General features: G+C 41.2%; 1 protein-coding gene and 1 long non-coding RNA gene across 4 annotated transcripts in view; one reads left to right on the top strand and one right to left on the bottom strand.

The window, feature by feature from the left end:
• Positions 1 to 232: 232 nt before the first annotated feature.
• Positions 233 to 17,018, bottom strand: LOC106628336 (uncharacterized). Its single transcript, XR_001331671.2, has 3 exons — positions 16,448 to 17,018; positions 16,203 to 16,269; positions 233 to 765 (listed from the first exon to the last, which is right to left on the bottom strand). It is a non-coding gene; the product is annotated as an uncharacterized LOC106628336 (long non-coding RNA).
• Positions 17,019 to 17,770: 752 nt separating this feature from the next.
• KMT2E (lysine methyltransferase 2E (inactive)) overlaps positions 17,771 to 26,931 on the top strand; it is a 56,793-nt gene continuing 47,632 nt past the window's right edge. For 2 of the 3 annotated variants that reach the window (XM_014255179.2, XM_014255178.2), the window contains exon 1: positions 17,771 to 18,070. The gene's annotated coding sequence lies outside the window, so the exon portion shown is untranslated. Of the gene's footprint in view, positions 18,071 to 26,602; positions 26,660 to 26,931 lie in introns of all 3 variants that reach the window. The other variant, XM_005526006.3, reaches the window with a different exon arrangement.

Genomic DNA, 26,931 nt, shown 5'->3' with positions numbered 1-26,931 from the left:
GAAGTAAGTATATATGTCAAAATAATTGGTATCAATTTACTACTGTAACCTCTAGGATTACATGTTTTTAATTGCTAGTGAAACTGATAGTAACTTGAAGCTCTATCATATTTCCAGTGCTCAGTTTTCTATTAGTATTTTTGAAGCTATAGCAAGTAGCTTTTCTTTCTTTCTGTGGGAAATCAGAAAGAATGGGAGTTAAGTTTGAGCAAGTGGGAAAAAAACCCATAAATACTCAAGCATACTGAAATTTATTTTTGCACACAATCAGGTTTCAAGTGGCTAGAAAACATCAAGGAATCTTTTTCCCCATTTCATATGTTAATTCAGATTATACTCATCTAGTCAAATTATGTGGGAATAAATCATCAGCCATGTTTGACACAGCAGATCCTACCACACCCTAAGATATTTTGACAATTACCACACAATTTGAGTCAGAAACTATTACATTCAGCACAGAACTGGTTGGCTTCTGTCTTCACCTCCAGTAAGTTCCTGTCTTAGAACACGCACTATGCAAAAACAGCTCCTCCAGCCATGGAGGGGAGAGCTGCAAGGAAGTAACAGCAGGAAGTAACGTCTCTGTGATTCAACATGTTGAGTCTTTTCCCCTGAGAAACCAGCAAATAAAGCACAGCACTAACTGAACAGAAAAAATCCTTATCCTGTCTACATTACAAATTCTGGAACCACTGGAGTTTGAGTCACTGAGCCCGTTTCCCTCTTCAGATTTCAGCAAGTCTTCCTTTAGTGTACTTTCACCTAGGGTAATTTGAGAAAAGAGAAAGACTTGTTAAATGTTGCAAAGCAATTACATTTCACCTCCATCAGCTGTGCAAGAACAGCAGAAAAAACATTTCTGAATGGATTAACTAGTTTTGATCTTTTTACCTGAAAACCAAAACACACCCCCAGAAAAGTAACAGGATTATACTACAGTCCATTACTACAGTGGAAGTAAAGCAACACATCTCAGTGAAGGCTTTCAGTGTGCTGGGGTAAGTGCTGTAGGCTTCCACATTACAGAGATTGGACAGAAAGAAGGTAAAAGCCATTTTCTAGGCAAAATAACAATAAAAATACCTAAAGTATTTTGTTAACATCACAAGCCACATAAGAGAAATAAATTCCATTCTGCTCCCTGCTGTTCCCTTCTGGTTTTAATTTGCTAGAGAAGACTGAAGCCTGTATTCAAAAAACAGACTGAGTTGTAAACATTAGCCTCTGCCAGCATTACTAGTAACTCATGAGGTTCTGGAGTTACCATGGAAAGGCAAGGGGAGGGTAGGACAAAGAGGTCTATGAAAAAGCAGAACTTGCTCTGTCATTAAACTCATTTTATTGCATTGTTTTAACCCACAAAATTAAAATGAAAAGTGTTTGATGCTCAGAAGACACACACTTGCAGAAAATCCAGTTCTACTCATCTCTGTTGTTTTGCAGGATTATGAAAACAAGCAGGGGAAAGCTAAGAAAAGTTGGAATTGCCTGGGCCACTGGACACCCTTGTTTTATATGGCTTGCATACTGTTCCCCAATTTATCTCTTGTCACCTTATCAGTAAAAAATCCAGCTTCATTTCTTGCAGGAATAGTTTTGTTAAATTGTGACAAAACAATAAAACTGCAGCTGAGAGCATCTCATGGTAATATTTAACAATATGCTTTTAACAAGACTTTGCCCCATCTTTGTCTTTTCCTCAAGCCAATCATTTCTAGTTAACTGCCCTCAACATGAGGCACTGATGTGCTTTGGAAATCCATTCACATGGCTAAACAGTGAAAAAAGGAGAAGGGTGTTTCTGCAGCAGTATGGTCCTGGAGGGATCGTGTTTCACATCATACAAAAACGCTGCCTCTATTCTGACTAATCTTAGGTTCACAGTCAGCCCCAACTCAAAAACTGAATACAGGAGTAGGAAGAAGTGATCTCTTATTAAACACATCAGTCCTTTGTTCACAGCATAGTCCCACAAATGATCAACTGAGGTGATGGAACACTACACTGTGATATCAGAACAACAGTCCATAGGGCTGCTAAAGAGCAACTAAAGGAAACATCTCAAGCCATGATTACCTCTTGCATCCACAACTGCCCCAATGTAACACTTCCTAGTTCCAGCACCTTAGGAAGCTGTGTTTCAAGCCTGAGTTGAACTCCAGTCACCTTGATGAACATGGCCCTACTGCTAATCACTTTTTACTTAGCTGGGTTACTATCCAAGTAGTTACAGTCTGTTTTTCCAACCTCTTAGAACAGCTCCATGACTCCTCCTCCAGCCCACAGGCCAAGCGGAAAATCCCACCAGCTGTCTCAGAGCTGTTTTTGGCCGACCCATGATTCCAGACTTCTGCACCGACTCCCTGATGACAGGTATCATTAGCTAACAGACATTAACTTTCTGCAGGTTCTCATATAAGGCTTCCCGTTCTTTCACTACTTCTAAAAATGGCTCCCTTCACCATAGGCACTTCTCTTACTCTTGGATTAGCTCACCACACTTTTCTTCTTGATATCATGTCACCTCACCAATTTCCCCAGCCCCCCTCCTCTAGCTTTCAGTTCCATCTTCCTAACTGGAAATCCCTTATTTCTTCTTAATACACCCCCTTTAGCCTTACTGTGTGTATTATATATCAACCTGTCACTTGCATCCTATTTTCTATACTTCAATACCACCAGAAAGCTGTAATCATGTGCTTTCCTCTTTCTTCTCAGACACTGGTGCAGTCAGAAGTAACTACCAGTAATACATGCTCATACACAGATCAGAGCAGCTCAGGGTGACCATTATAAGAACATACTGCAGTCTTCCATACCTAGATAATGTTATTCTTAGCCTCCAAAGGATACATGCCAACAGGCTACATTATACCTAGCTAAATCACATCTGTTTCACACATGTGAAGTATGTACAATCTGACCAGAAGCAGGAATTGTGAAAGGTCTATTTTGAAACACAAGCTTCTTAAAATCACAACCCCACTCCCCACACACTTTTTCTATGAAAAGTTTACAACTTAGACAAGTTTTTTTGGGAGTTCTCAGATAAGAAGCAAAAGGCTTTATTCTAAAGCATCAAACTGGAGCATGATTCACTTTGCAGCCTCAGTTCTACTACCTACAATTCCATCAAGAAAAACAGGAGAAGGCACCAGCCCTGCTTATGTTCAGACCCTTCAATACCCACTAAGGACTTGCCTGCAGTGTGCAGACCCTACTGTCTGAAAGCAGCAAATGTTGACTTATGCCCGTCCTTCATATGGTTCACCACTTCAGCTTATATTTACATACTGTTTAATAACAAAGGCTCCTTTTCGTCTTTTGATAGGGATTCTCCTACCAATATTTAACTAGCTAAGTATTTACACACTTTTTAATTATTCATTTTGTATTAAACAAAACCGTTAGAAAACTGGAATTCCGTGCAGAGCAAACTGCACAAGTCCGTAAGAACTACTGACAAAAAAGTTTAACTAGCAGCAAAATTCTTGCTGATTTTTCATCTGCAAATTAAAAATATATTTGAAGCCAATTGGAATTGCTTAACTTTCTCACTAGTCAAGTAAACATGCTCTGCTATGTCTTTTTAACTAAGTATAATTCAGACATCAGATTACAATTTGACTGCTTGTACCTAATTAGTGATGTGAGAGGTTGCAAGCCTCTGTAAGCAGACAGTCAATTTTCTCCAGAATTCAAGATATCACAAACTTCATTCTCAGTTGCTACCCTCTCATACAGTTTGTTTCCCAAGGCAGCTAATACCAGCACCAAATTTTTGCTTCGGCAGGAAGGATCAAAGTAAGCAGCAAGAACTACTAGTTTTCTAACATCTTAACTTTAAATGAAACAAAATCCTAGACCTAACTGCAAAGCAGTATTCCCAAAGACAGCATAACCATCATTGCTAAGTAAACGGAAAACAGAGAAGTCTGAAGAAGAAGCACAGCTCTGCAGAGTAGTGTAGCTACATTTCTGTGTAGCTGCTGCAAGAGCATGCTAAGACAAGCCTGCAGTTTCTATCCTGGCTCCACACATGGGGACACGTCTGCATGCCAAAGCTAGTATTTTTCTGCTTCTTGCTTGAGTGATTCTAAGCCTGTTCTGCACACGCTTCACAGTGCCAAGAAGCTCTGTGCTTCTAGGCGGATTGCTGCACTGTTTTTTTTCAGGAAGAGCGATCACTTTTATGAAGCCTATGTGCACACTGATGGCAAATGTAACGAGATTCATACAATAGGCCCAGACACTCTTCCTCCCAAAGTTAACACCTGTGTACTGCTGCCAATACTCATGCAACAGGAAAAGAAGCAATTATATTGCCTTACACAATTTTTTCAGTAACCAGGACCATACGCATATTTTGCCTCTCCCCATTAGGAAAAAATCCACAACACTGCTATGGCTTGCTTTATGCCTCTATGGATCAAGGTAACAAAAAACCCCTGAACTGCCAAATGAAGCAGTCTGGTATAGCTTGAACCAGACAAGTACTGTTACCAAGTTATCACATTCCTTTGTTTTATAGCATGGATATGTACTAACACCTACAAGTAGGATGAATTTGTAGCTATGTACAAGAGGAGCAACAGCTGATGTGAAAACATTAATGGTTGTTACCTAAATATATTAGTGTTACAATAGCTAAGAGGAACTGGAGTATTCAGTTTCACTGATTTCTCAAGTTAGTCATGTCTGTGCATAGCGTCAAAGTTTACGTAACAGCAACCGGAAGACTAATTCTAGTTATAAGCTTTAGTAGTCATTGTTTTGGAGACATTCATATGCAACTATCAAGTAAACTGCAGACTTGTTTCAGTTGAAACTCTCAATGCCTTTGTTCAAAAAGAATACTGTCAACGTGGCTGTACTACCCCCTCCACAAAGCAGGTCAGGAAATGTATTGACCTTGTTCAACTGGAACTGGTAAACCAGCTCAGGGGTTGATATATTTCTTCTCATTAACGTACCTAAGGTTCCTGGGGGAGGGGAAGACAGGAAACAAGTACTCTTCCTGCTCCCCCAACCTAAAAATAACTGAGTCTTTCTGCAACATTTAAGCCACACAAGCACTCAAAGCCTGAAATATTTATACTCTGGGCAAACAGTCACAGAACTCTTGCATTTTGCCCAGTATCTTTTTATCATTATCCAAACAGATCTGGACATTGTGGCAGAAAAGTTTACTTTTCCAGGGGTAGACATAAGCCTGCTGCCATCTGTGTTCTTAAACCATAGCTTTTTCTCTGCCAGTTAGTTAAGCTGTAACTACAAGCCTACTCTAATTTGTGAACTTGAGCACCAGTTTCCCCTCTTCAAGCACCTCTTGCTCTGTGTCTTCGAAATCTGCAGGTTTAGCAGAGTTTCTTTTTCACATTAGAAAACAAAGGAAATTATCAATACTTCAAGAATAAATTTGGGTACAGTGTTGTAGAAGGTAATGAAGCTGAACAGCATAAAAAAATTGCTAGGAAAAACACTGCACACATTACAAAAATATGTAGAAAACATTACCTATAAACATGGAAATTACATTCCTAGTAATTGAGCATCGTAAAACACAAGACTGATTATGCTATTCAGACAAATTTAAGTAAAAGAACTTTTGCAGGGTTTTGGAGGCATGCTTCCAAAGTAGGCCTCACAGGCTTCATTACTCCAGTTCTCCCAGATTTAAAAAGGCAACTGATTTGGCTGTAAGAAATTCTTTCCTTTCAAAAAGCTACAAAAGAAGATTGAGCATGAACACCTAGTTCCAAAACCAGATTCAAAGTAAAATGTATATCTAGTTAAAGATAAGCACCTTCCTTTCTGTATTGCAATCCCTCATTCTTCAGCCAGTTTCCATGATTTTGTAATGCACTTCTCACAGTCTGTTCACTGCATGGAAAACCTACAAGCTGATTTTGGCAGTCTGTTTGGCAGGTGAAAATTTAGGTGTAAAACTGCCATTCTTTGACTTAGCCTTCAGTCCAGCATTTTCTTTTGACGTTTAGAAATAACAATTTCATTCAGATAGAGCAAAACTACCTGAAGTTTTGAAAGAGTCCTTAAGTTTGAAAATAGGATAAATAAATCTTACATGCTATGCTGTCAGCTCATGCATACCAGCTGACCACAACATACAGAGTACACCTAGTTGTACACATGCAGAAAGCTGGGGAAGGAGACAACCATGGAATGACTTTCACAGAAAGAAGTCTCCCAGTCACCCTCTCTACCCTGAGACTCCAAAGCTTACTCAAATTTCACATATGGGCAGGAAACCAAAGTATACCACATGGCCAGAAATCTGTAGTAGTTCAGATGTGAGTTCCCAAAGGGAAGGAAGTTAAATACAAGTCCAATCTGTGTTTCCCTCTGAGCTCCAGAAGATGAATGGAAAAAGGCTGAACTTTCCTGCAGCACAACAGCTAGGAATCATGTGATATAAGATATAGTATAACTGCTTGAAATAAGGATGTTACACACATGCAGATCCCCTCTAAACTGGTCTTTCAGAATTCCATAGCTGCATACAATGCCTGTTTTTATAATTTCTATGATCAGTAGATTACAGACACACATAGCCTTGAGCTACTTGAAAGTTGTACACTGTTCAAGAACTACAGGTTAGACCTGCTTATTTTCCAATGCAGACAGATTTCAGTCAGGTTCCTTTCTTACAGTCCATCTTGTTGCTGCAGTTACGGGCAACTCCTCCACTGATGATGTATTCAAATTCAAGTTTTTTTCTGTTCCCCTTTTTTAAATACTAAGTGAACAACAGCTTATAAAACCTACAAATGCAGATAAAAATACTTTTCTAACAACTGTTCTCTGGTTAACTTCAGGAATATACTTTTTTGTTTTACCCATCCCTCTACAGAGCTGCAGTTACCAGTAGAGGACTCCATCCTCCCTTTGGCCATTTGTTATCCTAAGCACAGTCCTTTGCACACATTGGTATTTCGTGCCTTCACTGTTTTAGCTTTCCTGTGATAAAATACAACTAAATGGACCTTGGGTATATATTGTGTATATACTCACTATTTACAGAAGAATATATTCAATCCTAACTTTTCCTTGGAACAGCCAAAAAGACCAGGAGTCCCCATTCAAACATTTCCAGTTGAGAATCAAAACTAAAGGAGTTTCAAAAAGGTATTACATGTCAGACACGCTACTGCTTAATGGGACACAAAAATACATATTAAAATAAATGCTTACATGAGACTCACATAATAGAAAAACAAATGAGCTTAATGGAACATCTCATCTTTATTTATGATATGACAAACAGAGCAAGATTTCAACTTATTAACTACAGTATGAGCTTTTCCTAGTAGTAAACAACCCTCTCCTTCACTTCAGTGTCAATTAGGCACATCCAAAATTCAGATTCAACCAAGAATCTTAGAAACACACAAAGAAAAACAAGTTCTACTGGACCTGCTTTTTTGGACACCCAGTTCAGTTCTTCCTTTCCTCTTTCCTGATCTATTTCTGTAGTAGGGACTGATGATGCAGAAGGATAGGACCAACACTAAAACAATACTCATCCTTGCACGATGTAAAAAAAACCCACTACATAAACTGTTACTTCAGATATCCCTTAAAGGCTTCAGAGTTTCAGAGGAAAGATCCAAGACTGCAACATGCTATTTCTAAAAAGATGCAATAGATGTTCTACACATATTAATACACACATTCAAAACAGAATGTTGAGCTTACTTTTACTGAGTGCAATAAATAGATAAATCTAGCTCAATGCTATTTAAGCTAAAAGAAGAAGCACCCAGAGCAAGACACTTTGATCAATACATAGGTGGGCTACAGAAAAAAATCTAAGCTTAATGCAGCATCTACAGACACACAGAAGCACCTTTCAGCAAGTCACTTCTATATATAAGGAACATTTGTAGACAGTTCAATACCTCTAACTTGTGATACACTATCTACAAAGTACATTATTAGAAGGCTGCAAGGATCAGTCACAGGAGAAATTTAAAATGCAAGGCATAGCCACTACACAGAACAAAGTATGAGTATATTCTTGTTAGGTAACAAAAATATGTAGAATTGATACAGTTTGTCTTAAATGAGTTAAATGAGTTTAAATGAGTTAGGTCTATAGCCCATTTCAGTGTCATGATTTACTGAAATTAAAGGGCATGTTTAAGCAAACAGACAAAAGGTATCATACCCTTCATAAAGATCACCCTGCTTTGCTCACTGCAGGATGAGGTTAAAATAGGTCCAACACCATGTTCTTCTCCTTCCTGTAAGCAGAAACACTTGGCCTACAAGGCAAAATTTAAGTAGCTGTTCTTCTCCTTGATTTCTGTTAACTATTTCAATTTACTTAAAGGGGAACAGGATTATTAAGTATTATTAAGTAGTCATACCACTGAAACAGAAGATAAGACAAACTAATTTAATTAACAGCTTCACTTATAAGGCCACTAATGTTTCCACACAATCTGTGGGAAGTGTGGATAAAGAGCCTGCCTGTTCTAGAAAAAGATAAATCAGAAGACCCTACACTGTCAAAACTCCTAGAAGTAGAGTAGGCTTGGCTACAGCCCTCAGGCTTCAGTCCTAATAATGCTCTGAAATTAGGATTCCCTCCCATTAATTAGGTCTACACTAGCAATTGCAGGATCATGGGAGTGTCTTGAAAGAGCTCTAAGACACACAGAACTCAGTATGTTGATTTTACACTATGTAATCTATTTTACAGTAGCATTATTTTTTTCTTCCCATTCACAGCAGTTTCCCCAGTCTGAAATATCCCTGCCTGTCAGTTTTAAGAAATAAACCAAATCTAAATCCTTCATTACTATTCTTTATTTTTTGACCCAAACTACATAATACATATTCTCTGAAGTAGTCCTTCAATTTTGGAATTCCCATCTTAAGAGTATGTGAACACCAATATGTAGTGTCTGTACTCCAGGCCTAGACTAAAGCAGGCAATGTTAGACAAGGAGAAAAAGCCTTAAAACACTAGCTCTACCTGCCTACAGAACCCAGTTGCATTTCTATGCAATTTTCCAATGCTAGTGAAAATTTAAAGGTGGCATACAGTAGTGTCACACCATTATAGTAAGTGGGTTACCTCAAATCAGTAGCAGATTAAGCAAACCTGCTATGTTCAAGATTCACCAAGAGATATACCAGCTAAAGTATTTAGAGCTCTCATCTCTTCTTGTACTCTCCTGAACATAGCAAAGCAGGTGCTCCGACACTAGGCATAGTTAGAAGTTTGGCTAGGCTGTCAAGCACCACAGACCTAGAATTGTAAGAATATGCCAAACTGGGAGAGATCCATCAGGATCATGGAGTCCAGCTCCTGGCCACATGCAAGACACCCGAAGAACCACATCATGTATCTGAAAGCACTGTTCAAACGCTTCTTGAACTCAGGCTGATGCTGTGACCACTTCCCTGACAGAGCCCATTCTAGTGCTCAACCACTCTCTGGGTAAAAAACTTTTTCCTAATAGCCAGCCTATACTTCCCCCACCTCAGCTTCATGCCATTTCCTGAAGCCCTGTCACTGGTCACCAAAGCAAAGATACCTCTATCACTCATTGCTGATACCTAGAGCCAATGAGTCAATGGCCCACTACCACTATTTCCTAGTGATTCATCATCTCCCCTCTCCAACGGCACTCAGCACCGTTCAATTTTACTAGCTCTGAAGAGGAGACACTAAAGTTCAAAAATTACTGTTAGCTGAGCCCAGACATTGTGGCTCCTGCATGAAGTATAGCCTTTCCTATGACTATGCAGAGATAGAGAAGCAGAAGTGTTTCTCAGAAAGTTTAAAAATAGGATCTGACAACTGCCCAGCATGCCTTTATAAGCTTATGAGCTTGTTCCAGCATATGTGTGCTGGAGTAATGGAACACAGCTTTGGAGATCAATTTGAAGTAGCACCACTCCAATAAAAGTAGTAGTTTCATTTTATGAAGAGTAGTCTTCTAAATCAGGGTATTTGTGACAATCACATTCAGTACTATTTATTAAATCTTTAATTAGAAGACCCATAGTTGCTCTGAACGGAATTTGAGACAGCTTACCCTGGCTCAACAGATAAGAGCATACTGCAGAATCTATCATCAGCCTGACAAACTGGGCCACAAACACTGTAGCCCAAAATGAAGCAGCACAACCATTGCTTAGCACGTACCAGGGAACAAAGCTGGTAAAATACCTCTTAGGCTAGAGATTAAATTACTAACTCAGTATCATGAGCTACAGTCTCACAGTCTCTTTGAGGGATTGCTTTGTCTGCATTAACAAAGTGGCACAGTTCTCCACCTGGGATTTTATCTTACTTCACTAAAATTTGGGGAATCACATGACAGTCCTGTGTCATGACTAACCTGCTAAGTAAAGGCAGGAACGTGGAAGGAGGGAGTTTAGCACAAGAACTGGATACTAATGCTTGTTTCCTAGCTACTTCTTCAGCTAAAATTCCTGTGTCCTCCACACTAGTTTTAACACCTCCTATATGCCCCACTAGTATCGGACTTGTATTTGGTTCATCTGTAGCAGCTGTACTAGCACTGGACCAAACAGCTATGAAAAATCCATATAAGACAGCCAACTGGACAGAAAGATACCAACTTTTGTCAATAAAATACTAAAAACAAATACTGAAAGAAAGCTTCATTAGTTACCAGTCTACTGAAGCTTGCTGGAAATAAATCCCTTACTATAACCAACAGTAGTCAATATCAAACAGGTACCCATTCTTAGCCACCTTACCACTGTCAGACACCATAGAACAGTTTGGGTTGGAAGGCACTTTCAAGATCATTGAGTTCCTAGCCCCTACCATGGGCATGGACAACTCCACTAGTCCAGGTTTTTCAGCGCCCCATCCAATCTGCCCCTGTGCACTTTCAGAAATGGGACATCCACAACTTCTCTGGACAACTTACTCCAATGCCTCGCTATCATCTAAGCACCCCTTCCTAACATCCAATCTAGATCTCTCATCTTGTAGTTTAAACCCATTTCCTACCACTATCTGCCATGTAAAAAGTCACTCTGTTTTTCATAAGCCACCTTAAAACACAGGAAGGCTGCAATGAGGTCTCCCCAAGAGCATTTTCTTTTCTATATTGAAAAGCCCCAGCTCTCTCAGCCTGTTGAGTATTTCTGTTTTGAATCTTAACAGACCACACTGAGTCGTACAGCAGTCTCCACAAGCTAAACCTTTGAAGAGACATGATATACTCCTGCATTTCTACTTTTGAGTAACGTTTACTGCATCACCATGCCACGCTAACAAGCTCACAGATGGAGCAGTCACAATAAGAAGTTTCAGTAGTTTCTTTTGTCCAACACTTAATAAGCACAAAAATCCAGCAGCTAAGATTCGCTTGGTTTCTCCACTTCCAAGAAACACAGTCTTGCTTTTTGTGACAGGACCACCTTCAGTAATTTCCCAACTGGTTTAGTCCAAGTCTCCAAACTGGCAGTATCGTCCCTTGCTTTCTTCCTGAAGATATTCAAAAAGCACCATTGTGCATAAACTACTCAGGAGTTATTCAACCACTGGTTATTTTCATCAAAGATCTGCTACCAACAGCGTTTCAAGTTCTGCATTACAATCGTGTCTGAGCACTACCTCATTATGAAAGTAGCTACACAGACGTTAATACTGCCCTCCAAAGGAACTAGTAGCTCATCAGAAAGACTCTACTTCAAGTAACAGTCACGCTCGAAGGAGAAAACAAACCAATGCCCCACTTCACTACCCAAAGGTCATAGCAGTGAAACTGGTACAAATTCCCACTAATTCCAGGATTAGGAAGCCACACAACAGCTTTAAAGTTGCTTCTTTAAGTGAGGAACTCAACTGTTAAGAATTATAGAACCAGCCAATAACCTATTTTCCTTCTAAAGCAAAACCTTACTAATCTCAACTTTTCTAGAAAGGTTCATTATAACACAAAGCCTAAAGCAGTGTGCAAAGAAGTTCTTGTCCTGCTGCTCTTTGAGCATTGAACACAGTCTGTCCAAACCCAAGTGGACAAGCTGATGAGTTGTCAGGCACTAGAACTCTTTTACCTCAGGCAAATAATGCAAATTCATTTGGCTAGTGACTACTGTGACCCACAGGTACCACTTTTTACAATTAACTCAGAACTCACCCTGTAGGAGTAATTCTTCACTGAATACCCCAGCTGTTAGATTATCAGCCATGATGTCTGGATGAAGCAAGCTTATTTCAAGTTTTATCCTGTTCCAACAAAACAAACTTAAATCTAAAATCTTATGAGCACTTAACTAGCCTGTAGCTGAGAATATCCTTTCACTTAATTTTAAAAGGTTACAAATACAGTGAATCTGAAGTGCTCTCACTACCCACAACTGAAGGTTGATCTAGCAATGACTTATATACTCAAATATACACATACATGAATATTTTTTGAGAGTGCCTAGCTCAGTGATTCTAGTTACACTAGCCAAAAGCCTTTAAGAGGTGCCCCTAATAACTGCAACTTTCTTGAGAAAAAGCATACCTTACTTCACTAACAATTAAAACCTGTTTATCTCCATTTTCCTAGCAGGTGCTTCATTCTGCTCCTGTTCAAACAGATATTTGTCAAGCCGCACAATGAAGAGTCACATTAGAAAAACATCCATTACTATTAGGCTTATGTTTGCTTTATTCTTTGCTTCTCCTTCCCCCATGATCACTTGCAGAAGCAAGAATGAGCGGCTAAAAAAAGGTGCAGGATCATCTTCCAGCATGAGCACTTCAACTGTCTCAATTATGACATTAATGCATAGTCAGATCTATCTCACTGTTAGTATCTCTCTCCTTTCTCCCCTAAATACCCTTGAACTCCTCTAAGTCCCTTTGTATGGCTAAAGGTAAACAGCAGTGTTTAAGTAACAGGTCTTAGGGAGGGCTCAGACCACACATGCGTGCACAGACAGGCTATCATGGCAAGTTAGAACCACACGTCTAACAGCTGGAGAATATCCAGCCCATTGAAGTATCGTCATTAAGGAACAAAGTGGAATTCAGTAGAAATTGATAGTTTCCCTGGTAAGCTACCATAAATGTAAACTACACACCATTTTTTACCCAGTCTCTCTCTCTTACAGCTCTTTTGAAATTAAAACAGCTTGCTGCAGACTGGCCATAGGGCAAGTGCCCTGTCTCAAAGAACTACACACATTTCATTTTTACTCATCTCCCACAGCACAAATAATTCAGAATGTCTAAGACATTGTTTTGAGACTGCACTGCAACACTGCCAGAGCTACTGCTTCTTTCAAAATAACTGCTTCCCCAAAATAAAAACAACCTTGAAGCTAACAAGAAATTACTACCAGCTCATTAAAACTTGCCTTCACTTCAATTACTTCATAAAAGCACAGCCACACCTCCATTCAAGTACTGCTGCAATAAGCTGCAAGTTACACAGAACTTTTAAAGCAATTCATTTCTTGGTTTTCAAGCGAAATCTGTTATCAAAGTGAGTTATCTAAAATGCTGCTTTAAGAATTAAAATTCCTGCTTATTTTCGATATAAACTATTTTATAAGCATTCAAATAATTCTCTTACAGTGAGGCAGGCAATTACTGTTTCATAATTACAGAACACATGCCTAAATGCAAGTACTAATAAAATGGGGTTTTCTCCCCTCATCTTTAGTTGAAATCAATGTTCTCCCTTTAACACATCTGCAACAAAGTATTCACAATGTCAAGTCCCATATAAATCTGTGTTAAAAGAATCGCTGTACACTGAAAGCCTCTCTGGAAGCTTCCATTACAAAGGAGTATTTACCTTGTGTCATACGATGCTTACACATGAAGAATCAGTAATCCACTCATTTTAATGTTTGATCAACAAAACCTGCCTGCTCCTAACACCACTTCCAGGAAGCATTTTTTTTTAATAAAAAACAAACAAAAAACCACTACAGCCTCACAATCTAGGACTCAAGTATCTTGCTCTGCACAGAAGTCAGTTGGCACAATGCTCAACTGACAACCACGTTCTGACACTCAAAAAATGAGAGACTGCTCTTTTAGAAAACAGAGTTTACCTCCTAAAACCTAAGGTCAAATAATACTACTGCTTTTGAAAGCTTCACACTCCTAATTCTCACATTTCTAATTACCATCTTCTCCCTTTCTTTCTGGTATCCTCTGTAAACCTACCAAGGAAAATATGTAGTGCTGTTAGATGCTTCCAATCCTGTTTTTCTACCCTTCCTCCCACAACACAGAGATGCCCTGAAGGCTACATATGCGACCAATATGAACTACTTACAGTAGCTCCTAAGTCCCCAGTCAGTTCTTATGTAACTGAACTCCACCTCACCGTATTACTTATGTAACACATATTAAAGAGCAGCTATTATACAGGAATCTTCTCTATTAGTCACACACTCAGTTACTTTCATTCCAGTTCTCAAACAACACATTTGTGAAATACTCAAGCTTTATGGTCTATCAGGTTGCTACTGTGTAGGTAAAAAGAAAAAAAAATCCTATCTATCCAGGGACAGACTAAGAACAGAAAAAGTGAAACATTTCTGAACAGAACAAACCAAAACCCTTAAATCATCAACAATTTTAACCATTAATTTGTTCACTGGGTTAGATGCAGCAGCTAGATTTACACCCTAGCATACAAGACATGGAAACTAGCACTGAATTGCTTTCAAAATATGAGAACCTCAACCGAACAGTAACAGGAGTTACATTCCTTAAAGAAAAGAGTTAAGATTGGAAAACATACATTTTTCACTTCCCATATAGCAAATACTGAAATAAAAAAAATACCCAGAAAATGTATTTGCCAACCTTCCAGGCCTATCCAGACCTGTGTAGCAAGTTCATTTTCCTATGGACCTCAAAGTAAAACACAGGGAGTCCTCACACTACGCACAGACCACATTTTTCTTTTGCACTAAGTATATACATCAATTCCCATGTTAAAGATGCGGGCCATCTGCGGCCTGACTTGGGAATACATCTATCGCTCCACAGAAAGCTGCTCAACTCCTGCAATAGGTTTCAGTAACACACAAAGAACGGCGATCCACCTTTCCTGTGCAAACAGCATGAAGTAATGAACACCTGGCAGATTTTCCCCTGGCCCCTCCACCCGTACCCCCGGCAGAGCAACACCAGAACAGCCAGTATCTCCTCGTCAGAGGAACAACCCCGCATAGCCTGTGCGTTTTCCTCAGCGGCTTTAATGCGGTCATTTAGACATCGCTTAAAACGACTGTTCCAGCAAGAACCACTCCACAACCCCTGGAACTTAGCTCAGAGCGAAGTGCCTTCGCGCAGAGCGGGCGGCACTACCGTGAGCGCACCCGGCTCCCACGCTCGGGCGGAGCCAGCAGGCGCCCAGGGGGAACTTTCCCTGGCGGTGGGTAAAGCCTTGCGCAGAGAGGGGGCGGAATAGAAAGCTTCCCCCAGGAGCAGCTACACCCTGGAGGTGGGTGGAGAGTAGGAGAGAAGCGAGAACCTTCCTCGGCAAAAGCTACACCCTCGTGCACAAGGCTGATGGGGGAAGGGAACCAGCGCGGGACCGACGACGTTATGCGGGAGGGGGAGGGAAGCCCGGGCTCTCCCGGGCAGCCGCCGCCGCCGCCTAAGCCAGCTTGGTCCGCAGCCAAACCCCAGAGGAATGCAACGCGGTCACATGACCTCCGGCGGACGTGCAACTCCCTTCCCTCTCCAGGGACACCCTGCGCCATCTTGTACTGACGCAGTTACAAAGGCAGGCACGAGTTGCTCCCCTCTCGCTCGTTTCCCGTTCCTCTCGGCACAGCCCCGGCACTATTTGGGAAGGAGAAGTCCAGGCCTGGTCCTGCTTTCCTTTTCGCCAGCTCTTCGGGGACACCCTACCCGCGGAGTCCTCCCTGACGCTGAGATCATGGCGCCCGTTTTCTCCCTTTGCCTCCCCCGGCAGCTCCCAACCCTGCCCAGCTGCGGCTGCCCCTGCTGCAGGATGATGTCAGCGCCAGCCAATCGGGGCGCGCCGGGCCACCCAGGCCAGCTCGGCCATTGGCTGCCGCGCCGCTCCCGCCCCCCTCCTGACTCGGGCCCCGCCGCGGTTCGCTGCGGAGCCGCAGCCAAGGCACAAGTGCGGGGAGGGGAATAGGAGGGGAAGGAAAAAAAAAAAAACCCTACACAAAAAACCGACAACCAAACCCACCAAGACGCCAGCCGCCATTTCGCGCAACAACAGGCAGAACCCGAGCGAGCAGCCCCAGCCAAGCGCCCTAAGGAGAGAGAGAGAAAGAAACAAGAGACACACGCACAGAAGAGTTAGACAGGAAAAAAATACCCATAGACTCCGCCATGATCACAAGACGTTTAATCGCCCCCCCTCCTCCCTCAGACTTAATGCCCCATTACAGCCGCCTCCTCTACGTCCAACCAGCTAGCAGATCCCTTCACCTCGGCTCCCTCCTGCCGCAGCAGCAGCTGTTTAGAGCCTCAAACTCTCTGTGCCCAAGGTGTGGGGGGACGCTAGTCTATGGCGCTGCTGCTAACTGCTTCTCCAGTCACCCGAATGTGGTGGCTCCATCGAGGCAGGGTAAGAGCTGCCAGCCCAGCTTTTATCTGGTGCCCCGAGTTTGCGCACTGAAGGAGGCTCGCTCAGCCCCTGGTGGGCGTCGAACGAAACCCCAGCCGCCGCCTCCCCTCCCTCCATCAGCCGTATCGCTGGAGGGGCTGAAGCCAGGCAGGGGAGGCAGGGCGGCGTACGGGTACAGCGGGAGCTGGGAGGAGATAGGGTGGTAGGAAGGGAGCTCCTTACGAATGGCGGAGCTGTGTCTGCCCTGAAAGGCTGAGCGAGCTCCTGGCTTTGGCAGCGCCCGCTGGTCTGGACGGAAGCGCGCCATTCCTGCTCCCCGAGCGCTGTTCCCTAGAGGGGAAACAAGGCTCGTTCGCCGCTTGTCTCCTTCCCTACAGAACAGAAATGCCTTCAGCGAGTGCTGTCCCACTCGCTTTAAGGAAAGAAGCTTTCTCCCACTTGCCTTTGAGTCCTAAACGCTTCGGGGAAGATTCTCAGCCTCGAGTGTCTTACTGAGAGTTTCAGTCAAAACCTCCTGAGCAAATCTGCAAAAAATTGCCGCTTTCTTGCTCCCCTCTTCCCCGCCCCTCAGGTAGTTCTTCTGCGTGTGAGATCCGGCGGGTGTCCCCGGCTTTTCGCGCAGTTTAGGCCGAAAATGTGCTGTTAGAGATTCATAAAGAACACATATGCTGACAGCATCGACGGTCGTGAGGAAGAAGCCGGAGGTTGGGGGTGTGAGAGCGGCCAAGGAGGGAATTTTGGCGTTTATTCCTCCGAGGATGCATCTCTGACTCAGACACCCTCGCCCCCGCCCGCGCTCGGCCCCACAACAGGCCGGGACGGAGCCCCCGCCCCTCCCGCGCGGGCTGCGCCGCCGGGGCTGCGGATCGCCCCCGGCGCCCGCCCCCCCTGCCGCCGCCCCTCCTCCGCTGCCCTACTTCCCTCCTCAGGGCCCCCCTGCCCAGCCCCTGCCGCAGTCTGGTGCCGCGGCCGCGCCCAGACCCCGGAGCCGTTCGGCGTGTTGCAAAATGGACTCTGAGGGCTCGGCCGGCGCGGGCTGCGCTCCCGGCCCGTAAGCAAAATGGCGGCTGTTTGGCTTCGCCTTGGTAACCCTGCCCCTGTCAGGCGGGGCGGGTGAGCCCCGTGCAGGGGGAGGGAGGGGAGAGCGGACGCCATTTTCCCAGAGAGAGGCAGTGACATAGAAGGGAGCGTAGGAGGCTGGAGGGAGGGAGGCACGGGAGCAGCGGCGGCAGCAGCGGGGTTTGTACACAGGTCCCAGGGCAAAGGCGCCTTTGAGCTGGTCCCTGTAGGGTTCTGCGCACTGAGCTAGGTTTGGGGGGAGGGGGGGTCTCCTCTTTCCCTTTTCTTTCTTTTACTAGAGCCTACTGAGGGCTGAGTCCTGCCTAGGGTAGGGATATCCGCAGTGGGGCTGTTGCATTGTTTTGGTTGGGATAGAGAAGGGGCTCAACTGAGGGGTCCTACTGCCTGGCCTGTGACCATTACAGGTGAGTCTTTGGTTATTACCAGCATATTCTGCTGTGGGTGCTTTGGGGGAGGGGGGGTGGAAAAAGGGAGTGAAATGCGACGGGCATGTCTCATTACCTTCGGTGCGAGTATAATTCCTTCCAACCCTGAAATGTGTTTTTGTTTAAGTTGCCTTGAATTTGCTTTTCCTTTTGTGGGGTTTGGTTAAAAAATGGCAGGCTGTCGCTATATCTTATGAATATGGCGGGTTACTGTAACTGGATGAGCTGAGGAGAATTTTTTGGCAGTTACGCCAGATTTATGCATTATGCTTGGAAAATGAGCCAAAAGGAGCTATTATGTGACAGCATAGGCTTCCTTGGGCTGGCGGTTTTCAGAACGGGTTTGTGCGTTATTGGGACTGCGTATTGAGTTTTACGAAGCTTGGGGAAGCCTATTCTTTTCCTCCATCCTGTATATTTTTGCTTTGTGGTACTAAAATGGCTCGTTATAGGCCTAATCTCTTTGCCTTCCACACCCCCGCCTCCCTGCCTGCCTCCCTGTTAATATCTCTGTTTCGTGGTGTAACCTGGACAAACGGAGAGCTGTCCCCAGGAGTTTCTGTGCCAATTTAAAAGGGGATCATTCTCCCCACCCCCTTTCTCGAGGCTGTAAGTAGTTACACTGGTGCACCTCTTCCTTGCTTTAGTTTCTGCAGGCAGTGTTCGTGTTCCCTGGGTGGCATATACCAGTCTCTTTCCTGAAGCAGTAAGTGCTGGTGGGTTAGACCGTATTGCTGCAGACACAGGGGAAAAGAAACAAACGGTTCACTGTGTACTACTAAATAGGGTAGAGAAACATAATATAGCCTGATTATAAAGGTCCTGTATTCCCCCATACTCGACTATTAGGGAATGTGCCGTCTCTGAAAGCCCTGAGGTCCCTAAAATGGTACGTGCTACGTGTCGTCAAAAGCAGAAGTTCAGTGCTGCATCTGGGTTTAGGAATGTTTTAGTCTGTTTATTTACAATAGCTTAAAGGAATAATAACGAAGCATTTTTGTTACTTAAGGTTCAGATCAGAGAAAAGCAGGAGATATCCATGTCAGTACTTGCAATGCGTGATTAATTGGTTATCATCACTATACTTTTAAAGTTACTTGTAAAAAAATGAGGAGTAAATTTATTAATTTCCCTCTTTTGTCCTTTAGAGATTCTAAAAATGGCGGCCTCAGGCTGATGTTGTGGTAATCTAATCAGCTCGGGTCCTCCACACCCCATGCAGTGCGTTTGTCTGCAGCATATTAGTGTCTTACTACGTTTAAATGAAAAGGCTGTTCCCTTCAAATAACGTACAAAACATCTCTTGACTTTACTGCGATTTAAAAATGCTGTGTTCCAGCTGATTAATTTTATTGGTTATGTGTGTGAAAGGCAAGTGAACGAGACCACTCTTGTCGGGGAAAAGGGGGGTGGAAAGAGGCAGCAGACTCAAGCAGCTTCTTCGAGGGGTGTGTATATGGTGCTGTAAGGTAATATGTATGTCAGTTTAGTAAATCGGAAAAGCTGCGTTTGTGATCGATACTGTAGAACTGTCTGTCCTACTAACGACATAAAATCAGTAATATATATCAATGCGAGTAGTGGATTACGATCACAAAGACAGCTTAATATTTTTGTGGAATCACATATATGAACATCATGTTCATCTTCCAGGAAATACCTTCACTGGACATCGGTGTAGTAATTCCATGTATTCAAAGTTTGAGAATACGAAATGAATTTAAGGGAATAATGCATGTGAGATTATAACCTGTTACTTTATTTCAAGACACAGAATTTCTTCTGCTGCCATGTAATCTTTGCATTGCATTTTTTTCAGTTTATTCTGTATATTGTTACATAAATTGTATATGTGATAATACACATACAAGATACAAGTACTGAGAGAAGGTGCGGTTCGTAACCTCTAATTTTTTTCCTAAATGAAATATGAACCTTTTAGTATCACCACTATAAATATGTTTGAGTGGGGGGAAGGGAGGTCACAAGGATTCATTATTTGGTAGTTGGTGTAGTGTACTCTGATACATCCTATAGAGGCTGCAAATTGTATGTTTGAAACAACAATAGCAAAAAATAAATTTTCACCTTTTTTTAAATGCCTATCTTTAATCTTGTCCTTTAAATTAATGCAATATGAATTCCTATTCCAGTATATCTTTAGAACCTTCTGGTTTTGCTAAGCAATCAAAAGTAAGGTATTGAAGGGGAAAAGCTGTCATCAATCTCTGATGAATTTTAATTTGAATAGCACTGATGTAGGATTTAAGGTATACCTGAAGTTGAACAGTAAGATAGTTAGATTTCGAGGGTGTTGTTAATGCATGCCTTTAGTGTGTTTTGAGGCCAAAGGCTGAGTGATTTTGTTAATTCTCCAGTAATGCATGCTCCCATCATCTTTATTTATAGAAATACAATTATTTTTTTTTGGATCCATGTCTTCTTCTCTTTATTTGAGAACACAAAAAGAAGACTTTCAAGAGTATATGTGCCTTTATGGAAACCTTTTGCCTTTTTCTTTCCTTGCTTTCAGTTGAAAGCCCCTGTTCTTGATGCTATAGTCTGTAAGCTCTTCATGGCCTCTGTCATGTTCTCAAGCAGACATCTGATTCACAGTTAGAGGAAAATATCTTTGTACACATTACAAAGTGTTTGGGGGAGGATAATGAAATAACAAAAAAAATACTAATTTTCAAATTTTACAGTTTATTTTATGCACTAAGAACCTCTTGGGAATTTAGACATCTTTCAGAGTTTTCCTGTATGAATTTTAATGAGTCAGTTTGCCTTTGTGACTCAGTTTCTCCATTTGTAAAAACAGATTTGTGATTTAAGGAGATGAGAATACAAAACAAATTCTACCTTTATTTTTTAACTCCATTGATGTTTTTATTTATATATTCATAAAAAATGAAATACCCCTCTCCCCCAAAACTAATACAAACTTCTTCAAAGAGGGAAGGTTTAAAATCTAAATTCCTTTTTTTAAATACATGTTTCTGTTCCATAAATATTGTGTTACAAATGCAATAGTATGGATTTGAGTTATGAAACCATTTATGTATCTTGAAGTTTTTCATATCTAAAGGAAAAATTTGCTTAATTGTCACTTAGCCTTTTTGGTGAGTGTTTTTGCCCTCTGGGAAATTCCAGAGGGGAAATAATACTTACTCTTTAGACTAAATCTAGGGAAAGTTTCTCTTAGGACTAAATAACCTCTTCAGGTTGCTTTAAAATAATGCAACCCCTGATTTTTCTTGGACAGTTTCAGCATACACAACTATTAAAGTTCTGTTGGAAAGCAGGGGAAATCAGAAATCAGTGGCACACTAAAGGCTGAAGTGTTTCTCCAGTTATGATCTTGGTTTGACTAAGGACAGTCTTAATTTTGCCTGCATGCTAGCACTAATCTTAGTAAGGACTATTTGTGGGACTGAGTTAAGGAGTGGTGTATGTAATCGTGGTATTGTTCTAACTAGATTAATGCAAATGAAGGTTTAATGAAAGTATTTTGCTGTTGTCACGTGACATTCTAACAAAATTTAGTGGGACGGGTATAGATGGGTGAAGATACAAAATAGAACCCAATTCAGACTTCTGCAGAGATCCTGAAGAAGTGCATCTATGTTATTTGCCTCATGACTTTCTTACAAATGAGCATTTGTGAATCTCTCAAAGGCAGATTTTGTTGGGCAGTGTTTTTTCAACAGGTACACTGTTTACACTGTTTATTTTTCCACTGTGCAAATAGTTCTGATTTATTGCTGAGAGTGACACTTAAGACATCTGTGGGGGAAGAAAATGTTTCCACAGATGTGGAATGTGGATTATGGGGAAAAACCCTAAATTTCATGCTTCCAAATTCTGGATTATTTTAAATACTAATTGTAGTGGTCTTTTGAATGGCACTGGATGGATATTTCTATCTGCTTCAGTGTTCACATTTTCTTAGTAACCAAAGAGTTGTACTCACAAAACCTAATCTCTTTGAGGATCCGAAATTCTGCTCATGACCTTCACATTACAGAAAAAATGCGCTGTAGTTGTGTTCAAAGAAAAACTGCTGTTAACCTTTAAGGCATAACAAACAAGTACTTAAAAGAAACCTTTTCAAGGTTTCATATACTTGCTAGGAGATAGTGAGATTATTTTTATTTCCTCTTGCAAGTCTTAATGAAGCAGGCAAGGTTTAAGTTGTGTTGGTTGTTAGAAAATTTTCAAAAGGTTATCTGTAAACCTTTGAAGACAGACAGACAGTTTCATTGCACAGAGACTATTTCTTTAACATGCCTGACCTAAGTGGTTTTGTATCTTATTTTCAAAATTAAAATATGGCTAAGAACTTTAGTAAATCAGTGTCCATTCAAATTATGTGTTTCAAAAGTGCATGTGAAGAATATATTATAGTAGCACACAGATTTCATCCTTTGTGAGTAGAGTATGTTTGTTACTTTTGCGTATTGTATACTAAAGTTCTACCTCTTGTTTCATGTGATAGTTTATACACTGCTTAGATGGAGATCCAGTGCTTTAAAAGCTAAGTGAGACTTTGAAGGGATCAGCAATTTTGCAAATCAGGCACTTGACAAAATAGTATTGTTCCTAGTTTTAAAGTTTAAAATTAGCACTTGGATGGTGTAGATACTAAAATTTCATATTGCAGGCTCAGGTTAAGGAAAGCATTTTTATTTTATTCTCATTTGTAGTTGTGTTTTTTGTATTTTATACCATTATAATCTAGGTAATCATTCACTTTTATAACTTCATCACAAAAGTAAATTGCTATTAAGTTCAAAGACAGGATGATAAGACTAAATTTTAATGACATTATTGTACTTCATATTGCAACTTAAGAAGGAACGCATGTAATCTGTTGTTGGCCCCCTTATCTATCACATAATGGTGTGAGCTGGAGGAGACCTTCAAAACCACTTTGTTCCAGCACCCTTGCCATGGGCAGGGACACCTTCCACTAGACCAGGGTGCTCAAAGCCTCATCAAAGTCTGGCCTTGAACTTCCAGGAACAGGACATGCACTGCTTCCCTGGGCAACCTGTTCCTAGTGCCTCAGCACCCTCACTGTAAAGAATCTCTTCCTAAATAAATCTAATCTGAATATCTTACCTTTTAGTTTAAAACTGTTCCCCCTTGTCCTATTACTGTCTACTCATGTAAAAAGTAATTCTCCTTCTTTTTTTATAAGCCCCCTCTAGGTATTGGAAGGCTTTGTTGAGCCTTCTCTTCTCCAGACTGAATAACCCCTGTTCTCTCAGCCTTTGAAGGAGAGGTGCTTAGGCCTCTGGATTATCTTTGTGACCTCCTCTGGACCTGCTCTAACAGATCCACTTCTTTCTTGTGTTGCAGACCCCAAAGTTTGACAAAGAACTGCAGGTGGGATTTCTTGAGAGTGGAGTAGAGGGGCAGAATCATCTCCCTTTGCCTGCTGCCCACGCTGCTTGTGATGCAGCCCAGGGCATGGCTGGCTTTCTGAGCTGAGAGTGCAGACTGCTGAGTTGTGTCGTGGTGCTCATCAACCAGCAGCTGCAAGCCTCTGTCCTCCTCAGGGCTCTTTCTCCACCTATTCTCTGTCCAACCTGTACTTGTGTTTCCCTGACAGTGTGCATGGGTGCAGCACCTTGCACTTGGCTGTTCTGAACTTTATGAGGTTCACAGAGGCCCACCTCTTAAGCCTGTCAGGGTCCCTCTGGGTGCTCTCCCTTCCCTCCAGCGTGTTGGCCGCACCACAGAGCTTCATGGCATTGGCAGACTTGCTGAGAGTGTGTTTAATCCATGTCGCCAGCAAAGGTTTTTAATAGCCGTGGTCCCAATACCAGTTTGTGAGGAATGCCTCTCATCACTTGTCATCACAGTGACATCGAGCTTGACAGTTTGCAGCTCTTAGGAGTGCAACCATGCAGCCAGTTCCTTATTCACCAAATGGTCCATCCACCACATTCATGTCTCTCTCCATTTCAGAGTTCAAGATGTTGTGCAGAACAGTTATTTATCGGTTACAGAAACTGATAAAACTAATAGCCTGTATTTGCCACTCAAAAATTTAAAGTTCTACTTAGACTGGTAGATTTGGGCCTTTTACCTTGAGGAGGTCTGAATATTTAAATTTGTTTAGTGTTCATTACTGTTTAACTTTTCTAGACTGATAGGGCTGAGGATTTTTGACAGTTGGTAATGCTCTTAACTTGCCTTCAGTAGACAGAGGGATCCAGCTTCTAATTAAAGTGGTTATAATGGGCCTGAGTTGAAAACTGTATCACAAGATAGATGATATTCAAGTCTCGGAGGTTAATCCTGTTTTAACTATTGGTTTAAAGAAAGTTTTCCAATAAGGCAAACTTATTAAAACTTAGTGACTACAACTGGTTTTAGTCAGTTCAGCTTAAACTGAAGACTTGAGAATTTCATCAAATTATAAACAACTTTTGAGGAAGGTACAGCATGATTACATGTCTCCTCTGGTTTCCAAATCTATCATTCTAGACCTGTGAAAGAAACATGAATACTTCATATATAATTCATAAACAATACAGTAGTTATTTTACTGGTGATAAGGGTAAGGTTCCTCCTTCAAATGCCTTACCAAGTAATTCCACTGATTTTTTTTTTTCTTTTGCTTAGGATAGGAACATTTGATGCAAATACTTCAATATCTTTAATATTATGAAGGATCATTATGAATGACTGTGTTGTGGGGTGCTTTTAGATGCTTGTTCTCTTGTCTTACTTTCCAGTGATATCTCCTGTGCTGAAAGACAAAAGCCAAACACTGCTTTTTGTTCCCTGCTGTGTGGCAGTAGTAGTACAAATTAAAGCTGTTTATTGAGCTTCCATCGCTGGGCAGAATTTCTTTGTGCTTATTTAAAGATCAGGTATTTCTGTTACTGCAGTTGAAAAACATACTGAAATGTCCATTGAAAACACAAAGCTATAGAGTTAAAATGCATGGAATCAAAATTTCTTAACCCAAATAATACAGTTTTGCAGAGTAATTGAAATAGAAAATAAATTTGGTTTTGTTTTCTTGAAAGTATGAAGGATCTTTTGATCTTAGAGTTCTGTATTTTTTTGTGTGTCCTTGAACATGAAATAGTCCCTCCATCTGTTCCCTCATTTTTTCTTGCCAGTATCTTCCCCAAGTTTTTGTGAAGAGCATTGAAATACTGCCAAATTGTTACCGAAAGATATAGTCCAGGTTGAACTGTAGTTAAACTTACACAAAGGAGGTCTTCTAACTGCCAGGAAGAATTAAAAGTTTGTATTTGAACGAATGTGACTTTCTGACTTGATCATCTTTGGATTCCTAGGCACAAGTGTGGCCTAGGAGTGTAGGTGAATGTCTGCAAATTGCTTCCATGAGTAAAGGGTGAAGCACTATTTAGGTAAATCAAATGCCATGGATAAAAAAGAGGAGCTAGTTTTTGAAATGACGTAAGTGAAAACATATCAAAGCAAAAATATGCTTGAAATAAGTCAATTTACTACTTCTGTAGTTGGTAGCTAATAATTGCAGTAGACTCCCAAGTCTTTTTAAGCAGCTTAGAAAAAATTAATTAGTTTATTTGATGTCGTGAAGCCTGCAAGATGTTTAGTGTTGAAGGCAATACCAATATCTATTTTTAGCCACGTATTTTTTCACCCCAAAATCTGTACTTACTGGGAGTATTGCTGACTGAATCGCCATGAAGTGTACTGTTACATTTGATAAAAAATAAATAGACTTAGCCCATGCAGTTGTAGACATGAATTAGGGTATTCTTACAGAATGTGGACTGAATATACTTGCAGAAAACCGTTATATTTTAGGATGTTCATCAGGATTAATAGTGTAAGGTAATAGATGAAATGTTTTCTTCAAGAGTAATTGCACACTGGAGTAATCACATACAGGCAGTTTGTCCCAGTTTAATCAACAGCTTTTTATCATTTTATGCTAGATGGAGAAATAATTGGCAGTAAAATAGCTGATGCAAAAAAATGACGTAAAGCCAAGGTATTTTTACTGGGAAACGACTTTATTAGTGTTCTTATCCTTTGAATTTTTCTTCAAAGGCATTTTACATTTCTCAGTGATAGACTATAATAGGCTAGTGTTAGGTAGGTAGTATATACTTCTCCAAGCAATAAGCAATTTTGCTATGAAAAAATAATTTTACTCCTATTCATGTGCTGTACTGGTTTTGTATTTTACAGTTCCTTGGCTCTCCAGCTCAAATAACTGATGTTTTTTGAATGGCTAGGCCTTTTTTGTGTGATTTATTTTCAGAAGTATAGCAGGTGTTTAGTAAACTTACAGACATCAAGCAATTGGCAGTTAATTTTCAGTCCTGGGTTGTTGAGTTCTGCAAATAAAAAACTTAAAATCTGTAAGCCTGGTGTGCATTATTATATCTCTGCTCCTTTTTTGATTTCTGTTCAATAAACTAATTCTCATTCTTTCTGTAGCTGCTTTTACCTTTATTTCCCTTCTACCACTTACTCTCTTTCTCTTCCTAGTCCCATATTTTGTCTAACTTCCACTGAGAGAAGAAAAGGAGTGAAGAGAGAGAAGAGGTAAGGGCAAGTCTTCGTATTTTAAGAGACTGGCATAAATACTTGAGGAACAGACCTTGCTTTCACTCACAGGAATAAGCGAGAGCAGCACTGTTGGACCAGATAGTAAAGGAAAACAGCTTATGTCCGGTGGAAGGCAGCTTTTGGTGTATAGCAGAGGCTTGGCTAAACTGGCAGACTGACTTTGCTGTGTACTGAGAAGTGTGGCTTGCTTTGTGCAGAGTTTGTGTAGTGCATGTATGACCTCTGTACCGATGGAAACCTTGTTACAT

The sequence above is a fragment of the Pseudopodoces humilis genome, chromosome 5 (genome assembly GCF_049639895.1).
Source record: "Pseudopodoces humilis isolate 2021_Gansu_Grassland_sample_001 chromosome 5, ASM4963989v1, whole genome shotgun sequence".
Lineage (NCBI taxonomy): Eukaryota > Metazoa > Chordata > Aves > Passeriformes > Paridae > Pseudopodoces > Pseudopodoces humilis.
Note: the sequence above shows the minus strand (reverse complement) of the source record. Positions and strands in the feature narration are given on the sequence as shown.